The following is a 13,505-nucleotide window of genomic DNA, read 5'->3' on the forward strand; positions in this document are numbered from 1 at the left end:
TGTATTCTTAAAATGTTTATATGTCAGCAAAATCTCGAAAACCATTCAATAGATTAATCCTCCTGCTGACTTAAAAAGGATGGATTTCCAGCTATAACTGAGATTGGGAAAAATTGATTTCCATGTTCCTTATGACTGAATAAGATACAAGCCACTGCCCTGGCAAGCTTCTCTCAGCCTGTATCCCGACTTCTCGAGAGCTAGCTAATTGAAAAGTCACTTCAAATACCAGCCCTGACCCTTCCAGGAGATCTGGAGAAAGAATCAAGGGCAGGCTGTCCATTTTTCAAGAATGATTTCCAGAATGTTGTTTATTCTCACCATCACCAAACACCTGCAGTCAAAGGTGACAATACTTTCTCTCCTTTTCCTTCGAACTGATCCCCATTTCCCCTTTACCTTCTCCTCTTTCCATGTCTCTATGTTCTCTTCCTTCTTGTGAATCTGCTTGTATGTAAGGACAATTTCAAAATGACTACACCACCTGAATTAAAGCTCTCTTACTAAAGCTTTAAGAAATGCTGAGTTTCTCTCTGTGGCCTTAGTTTACCCTGTTAAAAAAGAAGACATTGCACCTGCACACGGATTTACAGTTAACAGAGCATTTCACCTAACTTTTCTCGTGTAATCTGCACATGATATGTGTGAGGGACTAATTACTATCGTTGCTACTCTAAAACCGTCTCAGATGATTGCAAATGTCATAAAGCCAGTATTGCCAAAGCTGGAACCAGATGCCGCATCTGATTCTTGGTCTGATGGGTTTCCACTGGGTCACCACTAATTCTGACATAATTAACACTTCATTCCATCAAAAGCATGCAGAGTGAGATGGCTTACTCACTCGCTCAACCATTCATTCTTTCATTTCATAAATATAGATCAAGCATCTACTATGTCCTGGACACCATGCAAAATGAGACAACTGAACAACACAGGCACCATCTCTGCTAGCAAGGAGCTGCTCCGCTAGGCAGACAGCTGAGTTGAAGTGCTATGGTGAGCTTTAAATCCTTCAGGATGTAAAGAAGTCCAACTTCTCTACCATCTACACAACATTCAAAGGGCAGTTCAATTTTAAAGGAAACATGGTAAATTAAGTTTTAAAAGAGTCTGGCTTTGACATTGGTCTTATGGGTTTATGGCTGTAAGTGCTATTTAGAGGTATTTGTGTTTTTCTGATTGTTTTAACTTTGATCTTTCTCTGCCACTTCTTTCTTTCTTCCGTGCTATTTCTTTTCCTTTTCCTTTTAAATTTTACCTCCTTCCTGTTTCCTGTTTCATCAAGTACCCTCAATTTCAAGTCATTTCTATACAGAAGCAATTGGTCCTGTCATTTTGAATCAATCATAGGATGCCATTTTCCCAAACAGGATAGTTGCTGAACCATTTATTTCTGTATCCTAAAGAATTCCAGAAAGTTTTCCAAAGCACATGGCTCTGAATATTTATAGACTTATCTAAATAGGGTAAGAAATCCTCAACCAGTAGGACTACTTCTCTGAATCTTGATATACAAACAGCACAACAACACTGCAGATATTATTAAATAGCACTTTCTCCCAAGTTTTTTTTTTTTAACATATATTCACTAACAATGCTCAGGACAGTGTTTTAAGGTGTGTACTATTTAAGTTCCCACTTTTAGATGAGAGAACTGAGACATAGAGAGAAGTGACTTATCTGAGGTTATCAACAACTACATGGAAGAGCCCGGATTTGAAACCCCCTTCACTCCCCAGCCCCCGCCAGAAAATCATCTGTTCACAGAGTTTAGTGTCTTGACCATGTACCAGAAGGCTCTCACAAACTCAATTAGGCACCACTCCTCAACTGACATTAGCAAATGGCTTTTAAAGTCTCAGGTCAGACACCTAATCACCTGGGGCTATGGCCACCTGGTACTTTGTACAATCACCTGGTCAGGTGACACCCTTTTCCTGACTATATTAGGCTCTTACCACTTCAAGTTGTCATGGCTGGGAAAGGGAGTGGCAACCTGCATGGGCACAGCCTGGAAACATCCACCATGGAAGGATCCTCCCGTGGAGGAGTGTCACGTATTGGTGAGTTTTACTTACACGTGGTGGAAAAAGTGCAGAAGAGCAAGTATTGCGTGTGGAAGGGGGGAAATGGGGTAAAGTGGAACTTAGGGCAGTAGTTATTTGTGAGTGGGTAGCTGTGATGACAAGGTTCGCTTTTATGGCTTCTTGGTGGGTGTGATCGGTGGGGAGATGTTCCCATAATGATAGGGGTGCAGTGTGTGGGGGGTATCTGTGGGTGGGTACGTTCAGGATAAGCATGTGGCAGAGAGAAAAATCCCAGCAATACATTTTCTTCTTCTCTTCCTTATCTTCTCCCATCTCTCCTCCAAATATCCACGACGCTGCCGCAGAAATTAAAATGGCTAAAGTTGTGGAGAGGATTTTTTTTTCTTTCGAAACAGAGTGTAAAACCACACTCATAATAACCAGGTTCCCTATATAAATCTATTTTTAAGATGATTACAGGGTTTCCTTCATCATTCTAGCATCAACTGCTGGTTTTGTTTCCTCGTCGTCGGTAAACTGTTGGCAGGATAGTGCACCAGAGGTATACTTTTTAAAGGGTATAATTGCATGGCACAGAAATTATCACTTTCTCGACGATGGGTTTCATTGGCCTCTCCCTTTGAGAATCCGGTTTGGAAGCTGGGCTTGTCAGCCCCTCCAGGCACACATTGCATTGTGCGTGCTGGCCTCACAGCACATCATGCTGGCAACCATGGGCAGAGGGTAGCAATTAAACCACACAATAGGCATCAAGGGATGAGGAGAAGACACTGTGTTTAAAATAAGCGAATATGAGAAGCACAGCCAGCTTCCCTAGGAAGGCTATCTGAGCAGTGTGGCAAGCCAAGATTGAGCAGACTTTGCAAAGCAAGCTGGGAAATTCCCCATGGTGCCAAGCCATTAGCCAGCCACTGAGGGTGCATCTATCCCAAGGACCTACCATAGGACTCCTTCTCCAGGACTAACGTTCTCTGGGGTATAGAAATAGAAATAGAAATAGAAATAGAAATAGAAATAGAAGCCTTGTAGAACTATATACCCTTTCTTCCACCAGAGTCCAGAGGCTATGCAAATTTAGATTGATTTGGCAGCTTTTTTAAAAAAAGACATGTTTAATAACACAGGCACAGGGACTTTGGTTCTTCCTCAGAAATAGGGAATCAGGAGAACTCAGACTCTGAAATGAAAGCTAATAAGCATCAACATAGAATAGGTAAAATTACCTATCGGCAGCAGTAACTGACTCTCAAGAGGCGATAATGATGTAATAAGTCAACATAGTCCCCAATTTCCACCTAGGGGAATCAAGAAAACTACCTAGACAAAAGACCAGAGTGTCTCTCATTCTATCAAAATGATCAGCAGGTGCCTTGGTACTAAAATGTAGCTGGTACTGAAAAACAAAAGCTGGTAAAATAATAAGCAATGATAGTAACCGTAAGTCTGAGATAATTATGTGTAGAGATTAGAATAAAGGGAGTTGCAGAGCAAGAGTAGGTTAGGTGGTAGTTTAAGTTGTACTTACCTGGGGGAAGGGCATTGGGATTCTAACAAAAATAGAAAACAGGGGCTCCTGGGTGGCTGAATCGGTTAAGCATCTGACTTTTGGTTTCAGCTCAGGTCATGATCTCATGGGTTATAGGATTGAGCCCCATGTCAGGCTCTGCTCAGTGTCTCTGCTTGGGATTCTCTCTTTCTTCTCCCTCTGCCCACCCCCTCAAATAAATAAGCCTTAAAAATTATTCAGAGAAGAGAAGGGCGCTTCAACTAGTTACCCTAAGCAGAAGAAAATAGATGTTAAAAACACGAATAATTCTTATCCTAAATCTGCATCACCAGTCAAGGCTTCTGGTCCATAACTTGGACTCTGAGCATCCTGACCCACCAAAATGGAGTCCTGAGGGTATTTGTTCATTCATTGACTTAATCAACATTTTTAAGTACCCTCAGTGTCCCAGATACTCCAGCACAAAGGTTAGAGGGATAGAATGGATGGTTAACATTTTTGAGGGGTTCACGGTCCAGTTGGACAGAGAAGTCAACATATAATCATATGTGAAGAGATAGAGTCCCTTACAGAGAAATGCAGAGCATGCATTGGGAGTATAGAGAGGAGGCATTTTACTCAGTCAGTAGTGGGGAGGAGTCAATGAGGCCATATCAAATTAGATCTGAACTTACCCTGAAAATATGAAGATTAGAAGGTAATAGAGGATTAGGATGGTAAATCAGGGTTGGCATTATGTTTATGAGAGGCAAGAGAGTGTATTCAAAGCAGACGTTGAAACCAGAGGCAGTCTTAAAAAGACTTTGGAGAGCATTATGGGTTTAGAGAAAATTGGAACATTTTTGGATGTGAGAAGAGGTATAGAAGGAGACGAGATGGAAAGAGGTTATATCAGGAATTGCCTTATTAGCAATTTGTAGGCAGAAATGAGCTATTGAAAATGTTAAGCAGGGGAGTAATATGGTTGAATTTGCAATTTAGATGATATTTCCATACAGATCTCCCACTCCAAATGAATTGATATTCTGATGTGTGGATTTGGTAAATGCAGATTTCTTACTTTGATTGAGTCCAAGAGCTTGATGACCTTTCACTGGATTGGCAAAATTGAGTTTTCAGACTTCAAACGTGAGGGCTGGACCCTGGGCCTATGGGAATCCCCACTGAGTTTTCACTTGTGAGGCCCCACTAAAAGCTGTCATCTGATCTCTCTTTGACATCTCTCTATCTGCAGAGACTCGGGCGGAAAAGAGAAATATGCAGTTAACATTCAAAACATCATGACATGTCAGTAAGAGATTTCAGGGTGGAAATTATCCATGGGAAAGGAAGACTCTTACCAACTTGACTTTCTGCATATGAAACCCTTTCTATCTTCTGAGTTTTTAGATGGGTTCTCTGAAAATATTAAAATGTTGTTCCCTTAAAAGGAATGCTATTGGTGGTGAAGACTTTCACTCTAAATCTTTGTCAAGGCCTTTTAACAGATAGATGTCTCCCCAGTTCTGAAATTGTCTGACCTATTTTATTTATTAATAAGCTTACAAATTGTTCTTCTACGTAGGATGAATAGCATGTGATATAAAATCAAACTGAAACTTTCTGGAGAGATGTTGAACAAGATCAAACACACCCAAAGTGGGGGCTATTCAAGGGGAGACTGAAATTAAATTCTATTCTATTCAATTAAAATGGAATTTATGAAACTCTGTTCATATAAAACTAGCATAAGACACAGTACAGGAGCTAAATGCTTCAAGACAGAAGAAATCCAGAGAACAATGGAAATGGTGTATGGTCTAGGAGCATAAGGGAGGGTGACAGCAGAGGATGAAGCATGAGCTGTGGGTAGCAAATGGAAGTTACAGCAAGAGGGATGGGATGTTCCAAGTGTGGTGAGCAAACAACAAAAGCCAAGACCCAGTAGAATTATATTTTCTGAGAATTTGGATGACAGCAAGGACACTGGCCCAGGTAGAGTGGGGACTCATGATGAGATGACCACCATAACCATCAGTGTGCCACCTCACAAAGCAGGCATGATGGCAGATAGTTGTTATTAAATACAATCAATTCTGTGGGGTGTGTTTTTCAGCCTTTCCACATGGTCTCCTAGCGCTGTCTCCCCAGGCTCATCGTAGCAGGACTCTAGGCTCTTGCTTCTGAGCCATGTAGATACAGACAGCAAAGCTCACACAATGGGAGAGAAATCAGGCCCAGGTTCCCTGGGCCCAGTCTTAGACCTGCACTTTGGGTGCCAACACTCATAACTGATAAAGAGCCTCATTCACACCATGTGTTTAACTAAACCATGTTAGAGTCAGCCTTATGGAATGCCAAGTGGAAGCACAGAACTGCATAAAGCTTTAGAACCAGCAGGGACCTCAGTGGCCACTAAGTCCAGCTCTCTTAATCTAGAGTTGAGGAAATGAAGGCCCCAGAGAAGTTCAAAGATTTGCTTGAAGTCACACAACTAGTAGCAGAGCTGGAAGGAAGGCCCAGGTCACCCATGTGTCAGGTTAGTGTGCTTTTCACTAAATTATGCATCATCGTCTTCTTTTTCTTCTTTTTTTCCTTCTCCTCCTCCTCCTCCTCCTCCTCCTCCTCCTCCTCCTCCTCCTCCTTCTTCTTCTTCTTCTTCTTCTTCTTCTTCTTCTTCTTCTTCTTCTTCTTCTTGGAAAGCTCTAAGCATTCAAGATGTGATCCCTCCTTCCCTTTGTTGAAGCCACTCTTGAATGTCTGTGACTTCCTCTGAAATGTAGGTACTTTTCCTGTGAGGCCTGTTTGATTATTATGATTTTTGGCCTGTATGGAACACACATGATCTTCATTAGATTGTTTATTTGGGACAAACATACAATTCTTTTACTTATGTATAGAGTTTTGCCTCTTTCGAATGGTTTCATATACATCTCTCCCCTGGATTTTACTTTGTAGAATTCTAACAGCCATGTTCTCTTCTATTGAGCATTAGATAAAATGAAGCACAGAGAGATTTAGTGACTTTCTCTTAGTCACACACTGATGCGATGATAAAGTTGGGAGTAGAAACTGACAGTTTCTTAAACTGATAGAAGGGAACCAGTGAGAAGCAGCCATAGTTGCACATGGACTGAAAGATGTTCACTGCCTCAGAAAGTTCACATTTTGTCAAGCTTTGTTGTTGTTTCAAAGCTGTACCACGGAGATGTCCATAAGCCACAAAAGCCATATTTGAATCCCCAGACCATCCTGCTCTAACTTATACCATGCCCAAGAAGGAAAGCTCCAAGTCTGATGGAAGAGGACAAGATCTGTCAGTGCATTGATGTGACCTGGCTGAAAAAGATTCAAATAGACGTGATCTGTCTCTGGAGACAATTAGAAAACAGAGTGGGGGGCCATTTGCTACATCTCTCTCTTTGTTTCAATTGTGGCTATTTAAATTTGAGTTGAATGTGTTTGGGGATTTTCTACAAAGGGAGCCACTTGGAAGGCTGCTGTTGCTTGTTATCAGTCATGTTTTATTATTGAGAGAAGGAACACCCAAAGGAACTTCAGAGCACAGACACAGGCAAGAAAAATAAAAAAAGGGAGGGACTGATGCACAGCACTTCTTTGGTCCCATGGCATTCAAACTCATAAACGTTGTGCTCAAGGATCCATTAAAGATTCAGTACAGAAGGAGAATATTCCAGAGTACTTTGGATGGGTATCATCTTAAAGATGGAGCGAGAGTGCCAGTAAAGGGAATTAATCTACTCACAGTTTTTTAAGAACTCACCTTTGACTATTATTACTTCCTGAATTAGGAATCAGGAGAACTGGACCTCATAGTGGCTCTCAGAAAGTGTACAATTAAGTCGTACTGGTAGAAACATGCTTATATCGACTAAAACCCAAATATGTACCTCAAGCCCGTGAATTGATAAGTAAGTGGTACAGACAGGTGTTGTGAAAGTCTTTTAAAATGCACCACGTTCTATAAAATTGTGAGGAATTATTACTAATTTTCTGTGTGTAATTCTGCAAGAAGTATCCAGATTAGAGTGGGATTTGTAGTTTCAATTCGACTTGACTGCCCTGGTAAGAGATAGGCTTTATCAATTCTTTATCACAGACAGTGTGTCTTTTCACCAAGAAGAGCCCAGATTGGGCAAGGTTTAGCCAAATCTATCTAGTGATAGGTGTTAACCCTTGGAATGTGATTTTAATAGCCAATAGGTATTTATAATTAATGTGCAATAACTCAATTATGCACATGTCTTTAAATTTAATAGGCCCAGATAAGGTAAGATCATTAAGCACCCAATTGAATGTTAAACACATATATTTGAGGTTTAACGACTGTGCAGCAGATGCAGGATGGATTATGGGATTGTTAAAGGGCATTAAGAAAGTTGTTAATATTGTGGGGTATTTAATTAATGTTTTAAACAATCTATCCTTTGAAATCTGCCCAAAATGCTGTGTGAAATCTGCTCAGGGAGCAGGAGCATGCTTGACAGCATCACGGTTTAAACCCAACCACACTGAAGGAGACACAACAAAACAGCCCCTAATTAGCGTGAGAAATGACAACAACACAACAAAAACCACAGAGTGTCTCCAATGACAGGTGCAGCAAATAACAAGCCTGATGAAAGATTTTGCAATTAAAGATTCTGCTATGAAGATTAATGGAGTATTATCTTAAATTAATGTAAGGCGGGTTATCAGAGACGAGTCTGCCTTACAAGCTTTCCTCCTTTCCTACTTCCCTTCCTTTAATTCATTTCTAGGCCTGAGAGTTCTCTTTATATCGCCCAATATTCAAATGACTTTTTACTTCACAGCTTCTCTGTTCTTTTTCTGCCTGTCCATGATATATCTTCCTTTCTTTTAGGGTTTCTCTTTCTTTTTCTCTCATTTGAAAGGTCAAAAGAAGGTTCCAGTGCAGCATCAGTGTTCTATCTCTTACACCCAACATCTCATCAGGTTCTTCCACTCTACATCAAGGGGGTAGTTAAATTCCAAATTAGACTTTGTCACAAAAGTGACACTTTTTGTTGAAATTCCTTTTTTATTAGAATATTTATTTTTGTGGTCATAATCTCAACATTCATTCCTCCGTAAATACTTACTGAGTACAGAGTATTTTCTACTGTATGCCAAAAACTATTCTACACATTGGGAATATAGCAGTCAGTAAAACAGGCAGCGTCTCTATATTCATGAAGTTTACGTTTTAGTTGAGGGAACAGAAAATAAACACAAAAGCGAGAGTATGACAGATGGTGATAGATTCAGTAGAAAAGAAGGAAAGCAGATAAGTAAGAAAGGGAATGCCAGGGATAGAGGTTGCTATTTTGGAGTGATCTCACTACAAATGACATTTTAAGCAGATTATCTGAGGGAGATGAGGTGAGGAACAGTAAGGAAGAGGTCTGTTTGGCTGGAACAGAGTAAGAGAGGTAGGAGAGAAAATCAGAGAGGTCATAAGGGGTTAAATTATATAGAGGTTTAGGGGGAACTTAAGGACTTTGGCTTTTACTCTGAATAATATAGAAAGTCACTATAGAGTCTGGCCATAGGAGAGACATGAGCAAATTAAGTCTTAAAATCACTACACTAGCTGCTGTGGAGTGGGCACTGTAGTGGTCCTGGAAGGGAAGAAGTGATAGACAATAGAGGTGGGAATTGGTAGTGTTCTGAGTCTAGGTGGTTGTCAGACAGGAGGATGACAAGTGTCAGGTTCTAGATATATTCTAGATAAAGCCAATTGCATTCATTTGCTGAAAGATTGAATGACTAAACTTTTGGGACTACACAATTAGAAGACCAAAATTGTCTTTACTGAGGATGCAAGTTTGATAGAGATAAACAAGAATTTCTTTGTGGACAGGTTAAACTGAGCTATCACGTAGGCAACTGGGTATAGGAGTCTGGATTTCAGGGAGACTTTCTAGGATGAAGATGTACATTTAGAAATTTTTGGTATTAGAAGCTATGAGTCTGAATTAAATCACCTAGAAAGTGAGTGTAGATGGAGAAGAAAGGAAATCTGAAAACTGATCCATAATAGTTAGAGAAATGAGGAGGAAGGAAGCAAAGTAAGCAGAGAATCAGCAGCCAGTCAGAGAGGAAGGAGGCTAAGGAAAAAATGAAGCAAATGTTTCAAGTGGGAGGAAATGATTGATGGTGTCAAATGCTGCTGATGGGATGGGTAAGATGAAAACTGAGAAGTGCAAGTGAGTTTTAGTACCATCATTGGTGCCCTGGTCAGGAGCTATTTCAGTGAAGTCCTAGCTAGATTCCTGGTTAGCATGTTACTTAAGAGAGAACGGAAGAGAAGGACTGGAGATAGTGAGAATGTAAATATCTTAGGGAGATACATAAAAGAAGAGTAAATAAATGAAATGGTGTCTGGAGAGGGATGTGAGATCAAGAACAAATATACTTCTAAGGTTGGGAGAAATTGTAACATGTCTATATGCTATTAGGAGTGATCCAGAATAGAGGAGACTTTTATGATTCAGGAGAAAGAAGGGACATTGCTAGAGCATCATCAATGGGTAGGTAAGGGAGGGAGGGACCTGCTGAAAAAGCCATGGGGTTAGGTGTAGATGGGACCATGGTCATTTCATTGATAGTAACAGAGAGAAAGCAAAGGATATGGATGTAGATAAGTGCAGTTTTATAAATATGATGGTAGAGAAGTATGAATATTCCCTTCTAATTGTTTTTACTTTAAAAATGTATAATCTATATTAAATTAAAAATACAGAAAACTATATGAGAATTCACCATTTACATAAATTTTAAATGTATAGTTAAAAAATAAAATATATACTTAAATGGAAGATGAGGCCACTATGTAAGAATGAGGAAGAAGTTGGAAGTGTGAGGACTTAGGAGAAGGCAGGAAACAGAAAAGAAGGGAATTAAATAGACTGGAAATAGAGTAGGGTTGCTGAGTGATGTTCATAGTTTACTTGAAGCCAGTGGTCAGGAATTGTAAAGGGATCAAAGAGCATAGCTGTGAGTGTTTTCCCAGTAAGTGTGGGTGCAGAGTGGTGGAGCTGTGTATAACTAGGTTACACAAGAGCTGTGTATAACTAGGTTTGGGATTTTTGCAAGGTGAATAGAATAAAGAGAGGGATTGTGCAGAGGATGTCTACCACAATGTGATTAAAAATAATGGGTGATAGAATTTAAGCTAGGTGTTAGGGGTGATGAAGAACATGAAGGGAGGAAAGGACAATTAAAAGGGAGTATGACCTTTGGATTTTATGTCCCAGTGGAATGACTGATTGTTAAAGTTGGGTGTATGGGGAAGTGAGTTGGAAAATAATAGATGCTGGTTACATAATAAGCAAGATGTCTGAAGATGGTGAGGAGATAGATAATGGTGTGCGCTGACAGGGTACGTCTCTTCACTTACTGGTGTGGAGGAATGAGGGACATGGTAGTGAACTAGAAGCATCAAAGACATCTCCGGGGAGAGCATGTCTCCCAGCTAGTGGTACTGAAGGGGGGATAGGAAGTGCTACAACAGGAAAGGGCGACCAGGAAAGCAGCATCCTCAGGCAAGAGCTAGGTTTGAGGTAGAGAGCAAGAGGAGGACAATGTTTTTAGAAGAGCTTGGACATAGATGAAATCTTGTAGTGAAGGGTCCTAAGTTCCAGAATGTACAAAAACAAGGTATTGGGAAATAGGCAGGGTTTGGAATAGAGTCCTATAAGGGCATCCAGAGCAGTATGGACATTGGGATCAGGGGCATGAAGGTAATGAATGATAGGAAGGTCTTCTAGGAACTTCTAGGAACAGTAATAAAGGTTTGATCCTGATGGCCTCCAAGGGAAATTGTATTGAGGTTTTAGGTATTAGTGTTGGAGTAGGGGTCAAAAAGAAAGATGGAATCTTGGCATGCTCAAAATTGTGAGCCCTTGTCATCACTTCATTCCTATGCTCCATAACCTAGGGCTTGAAGAACTTCCTGTTGTGCTGAGAACCTCTGCTGCCAGCACCAGGGATCCTCCATCCCAGGATATCCTAAAGATCTTGTCCTTGAGTGTTCACAAGGTAGGAGCCAATATTGCTACCCTAGTGTCTGTAACATAAAGGAGTTGCAGCAGTAGGAAACAAACAAAAATAGAGTTAATGACCAGAGCAGCTCCTAAAGGGGCTCTGCAGGTGCTCTAGGTCCTGTTCGTTGTCAGCAGAAACAAGAGCAGATCTGTAGTAGGGAGCAGCAGTCCCAGATGCCACCAAGGAGGAGTGCGAGCCACCCAGGACCAGGCAGTCATGATGATGAAGCAGCATGGTTTCTTGGAGCTAAATACCATTGCAATAGGTTGACACCAAGTCCTGGTTATCTTCAAGGTTGATGTGACGTGGAGAAAAATGGCTTATCCATGATAAATGTAACTTAGGGCACCTGGCTCAGTTGGTTAAGCATCTGACTCTTGGTGTCAGCTCAAGTCATGATCCAGTGTCGTGGGATTGAGCCACACATTTGAGATTCTCTCACTTCCTCTGCTCCTCACCCTCTCTAAAAAGTGTGATTCCTGTGTAATTTATATTCATATTCATATATATGTGACTATGTCATGAGAGAACAACCACTATGGACTATATGGAGAGATAAATTCTGTGACTGGGCAAAAATAGCATGTGTTTGCCCCTGTGTGTATGAGTGTGTGCCATTGTGAACTTGCACGTTGCCAATATCTAGCTCTTATCATAGCTCAAGACAGTTCTATGATTTGTGTTTTCTTTCTGCCTTTTCCAAGATACATAGCTGGCCACCAGGAAAGAGGTCAGAGTCCCTGAGTGCCCTTTAGCCTGAGTTGAGCTGTCTCTACCAAGCTGTCACGTTCATTCATCTTCAGACTCCCCCACAATATGCTGTGCTCACCCTCAATCCAGATTGCTAAAATGGCAGCATCGCATGGCCATGGAGCTCCAGTGTTTCACCAGCAATACAGGGAACATTTTTCCCCCTCGATCAAATGAGATTCAGTTACATGTGAAGGAAAACCAGCATCGGCAGCTGGTGTCATTTAATAAAACCTAAAGTTACAAGTGTCCTGAATAGTTCCCTTAGAAGCTATTTTAAGTGGACAGCCCTTCTCCAGAAGCCCCGTGAGTGCAAAATAACAGAAGTTAATTTTAGCAAGCACTTTTTAACCTACATTTGGGGACAAAAGTACCAGGAAACCTATTATATAATTGAAGTAAAAAGAAACCCTCTGGGTGTGACAAAAAGTTGTCTGTCTCAAGTTACTGCAAATGGAAAAATGATATACAGAGGAGTTTGGTATTTGAGAAGTCCAATGGTGAGAAACTTTATTTGCTGAGAAGGCAAATGAGGGTAGCCATATGTGAAAGAAAACTTTATGCTGTGGGCAGCAAGGGTGCTGGGTATTTATGCTGCTATTGGGTATTTATGGTTCCAGGCTGAATCAAATCTGCCATTAGAAACAGTATTTCCACACTGAAGTATGAAGATCAAACCCCAATTTGTTCATCTGTCAGAAACCCCGAGAGTCCTAAATCTCAGAGTTTAGAGCTCTTTACAAATTAGAGGCACCAGCAAAAAAGGGATCAAAGTTGTGCTTGTCACTTCCTTACCCCACTCAGTGTTCAAGCTGATTATCTTCCTAGATATCTGATCCACTCCCCTGCACTGACACTCTTTGTGACCTACCCCTCTTCCTTGCCTCTTGTCTGCTCAGCCCTCAAGTAGTTTTTTCAGCACAGACGTGCCATCTTGCCCACTCACTAGCTGGGCAACCTTAACGAGGTCACTGGATTTCTCTGAAACTCTTTCTCATCTCATAAATGAGTTTGAAAATATCTACTTCCCATTATTGTTGAGTAAATCAAGTAAGAAAAAGGTAAAGTCTCCAAGTAAGAAAAGGAAAATTATGTAAATATAATTCAGTCTTCTCCTTGAATATGGTTCTTCTGACTTCTTTGAAAAC

Source organism: Canis lupus, chromosome 38 (assembly GCF_048164855.1).
Source record: "Canis lupus baileyi chromosome 38, mCanLup2.hap1, whole genome shotgun sequence".
NCBI lineage: Eukaryota > Metazoa > Chordata > Mammalia > Carnivora > Canidae > Canis > Canis lupus.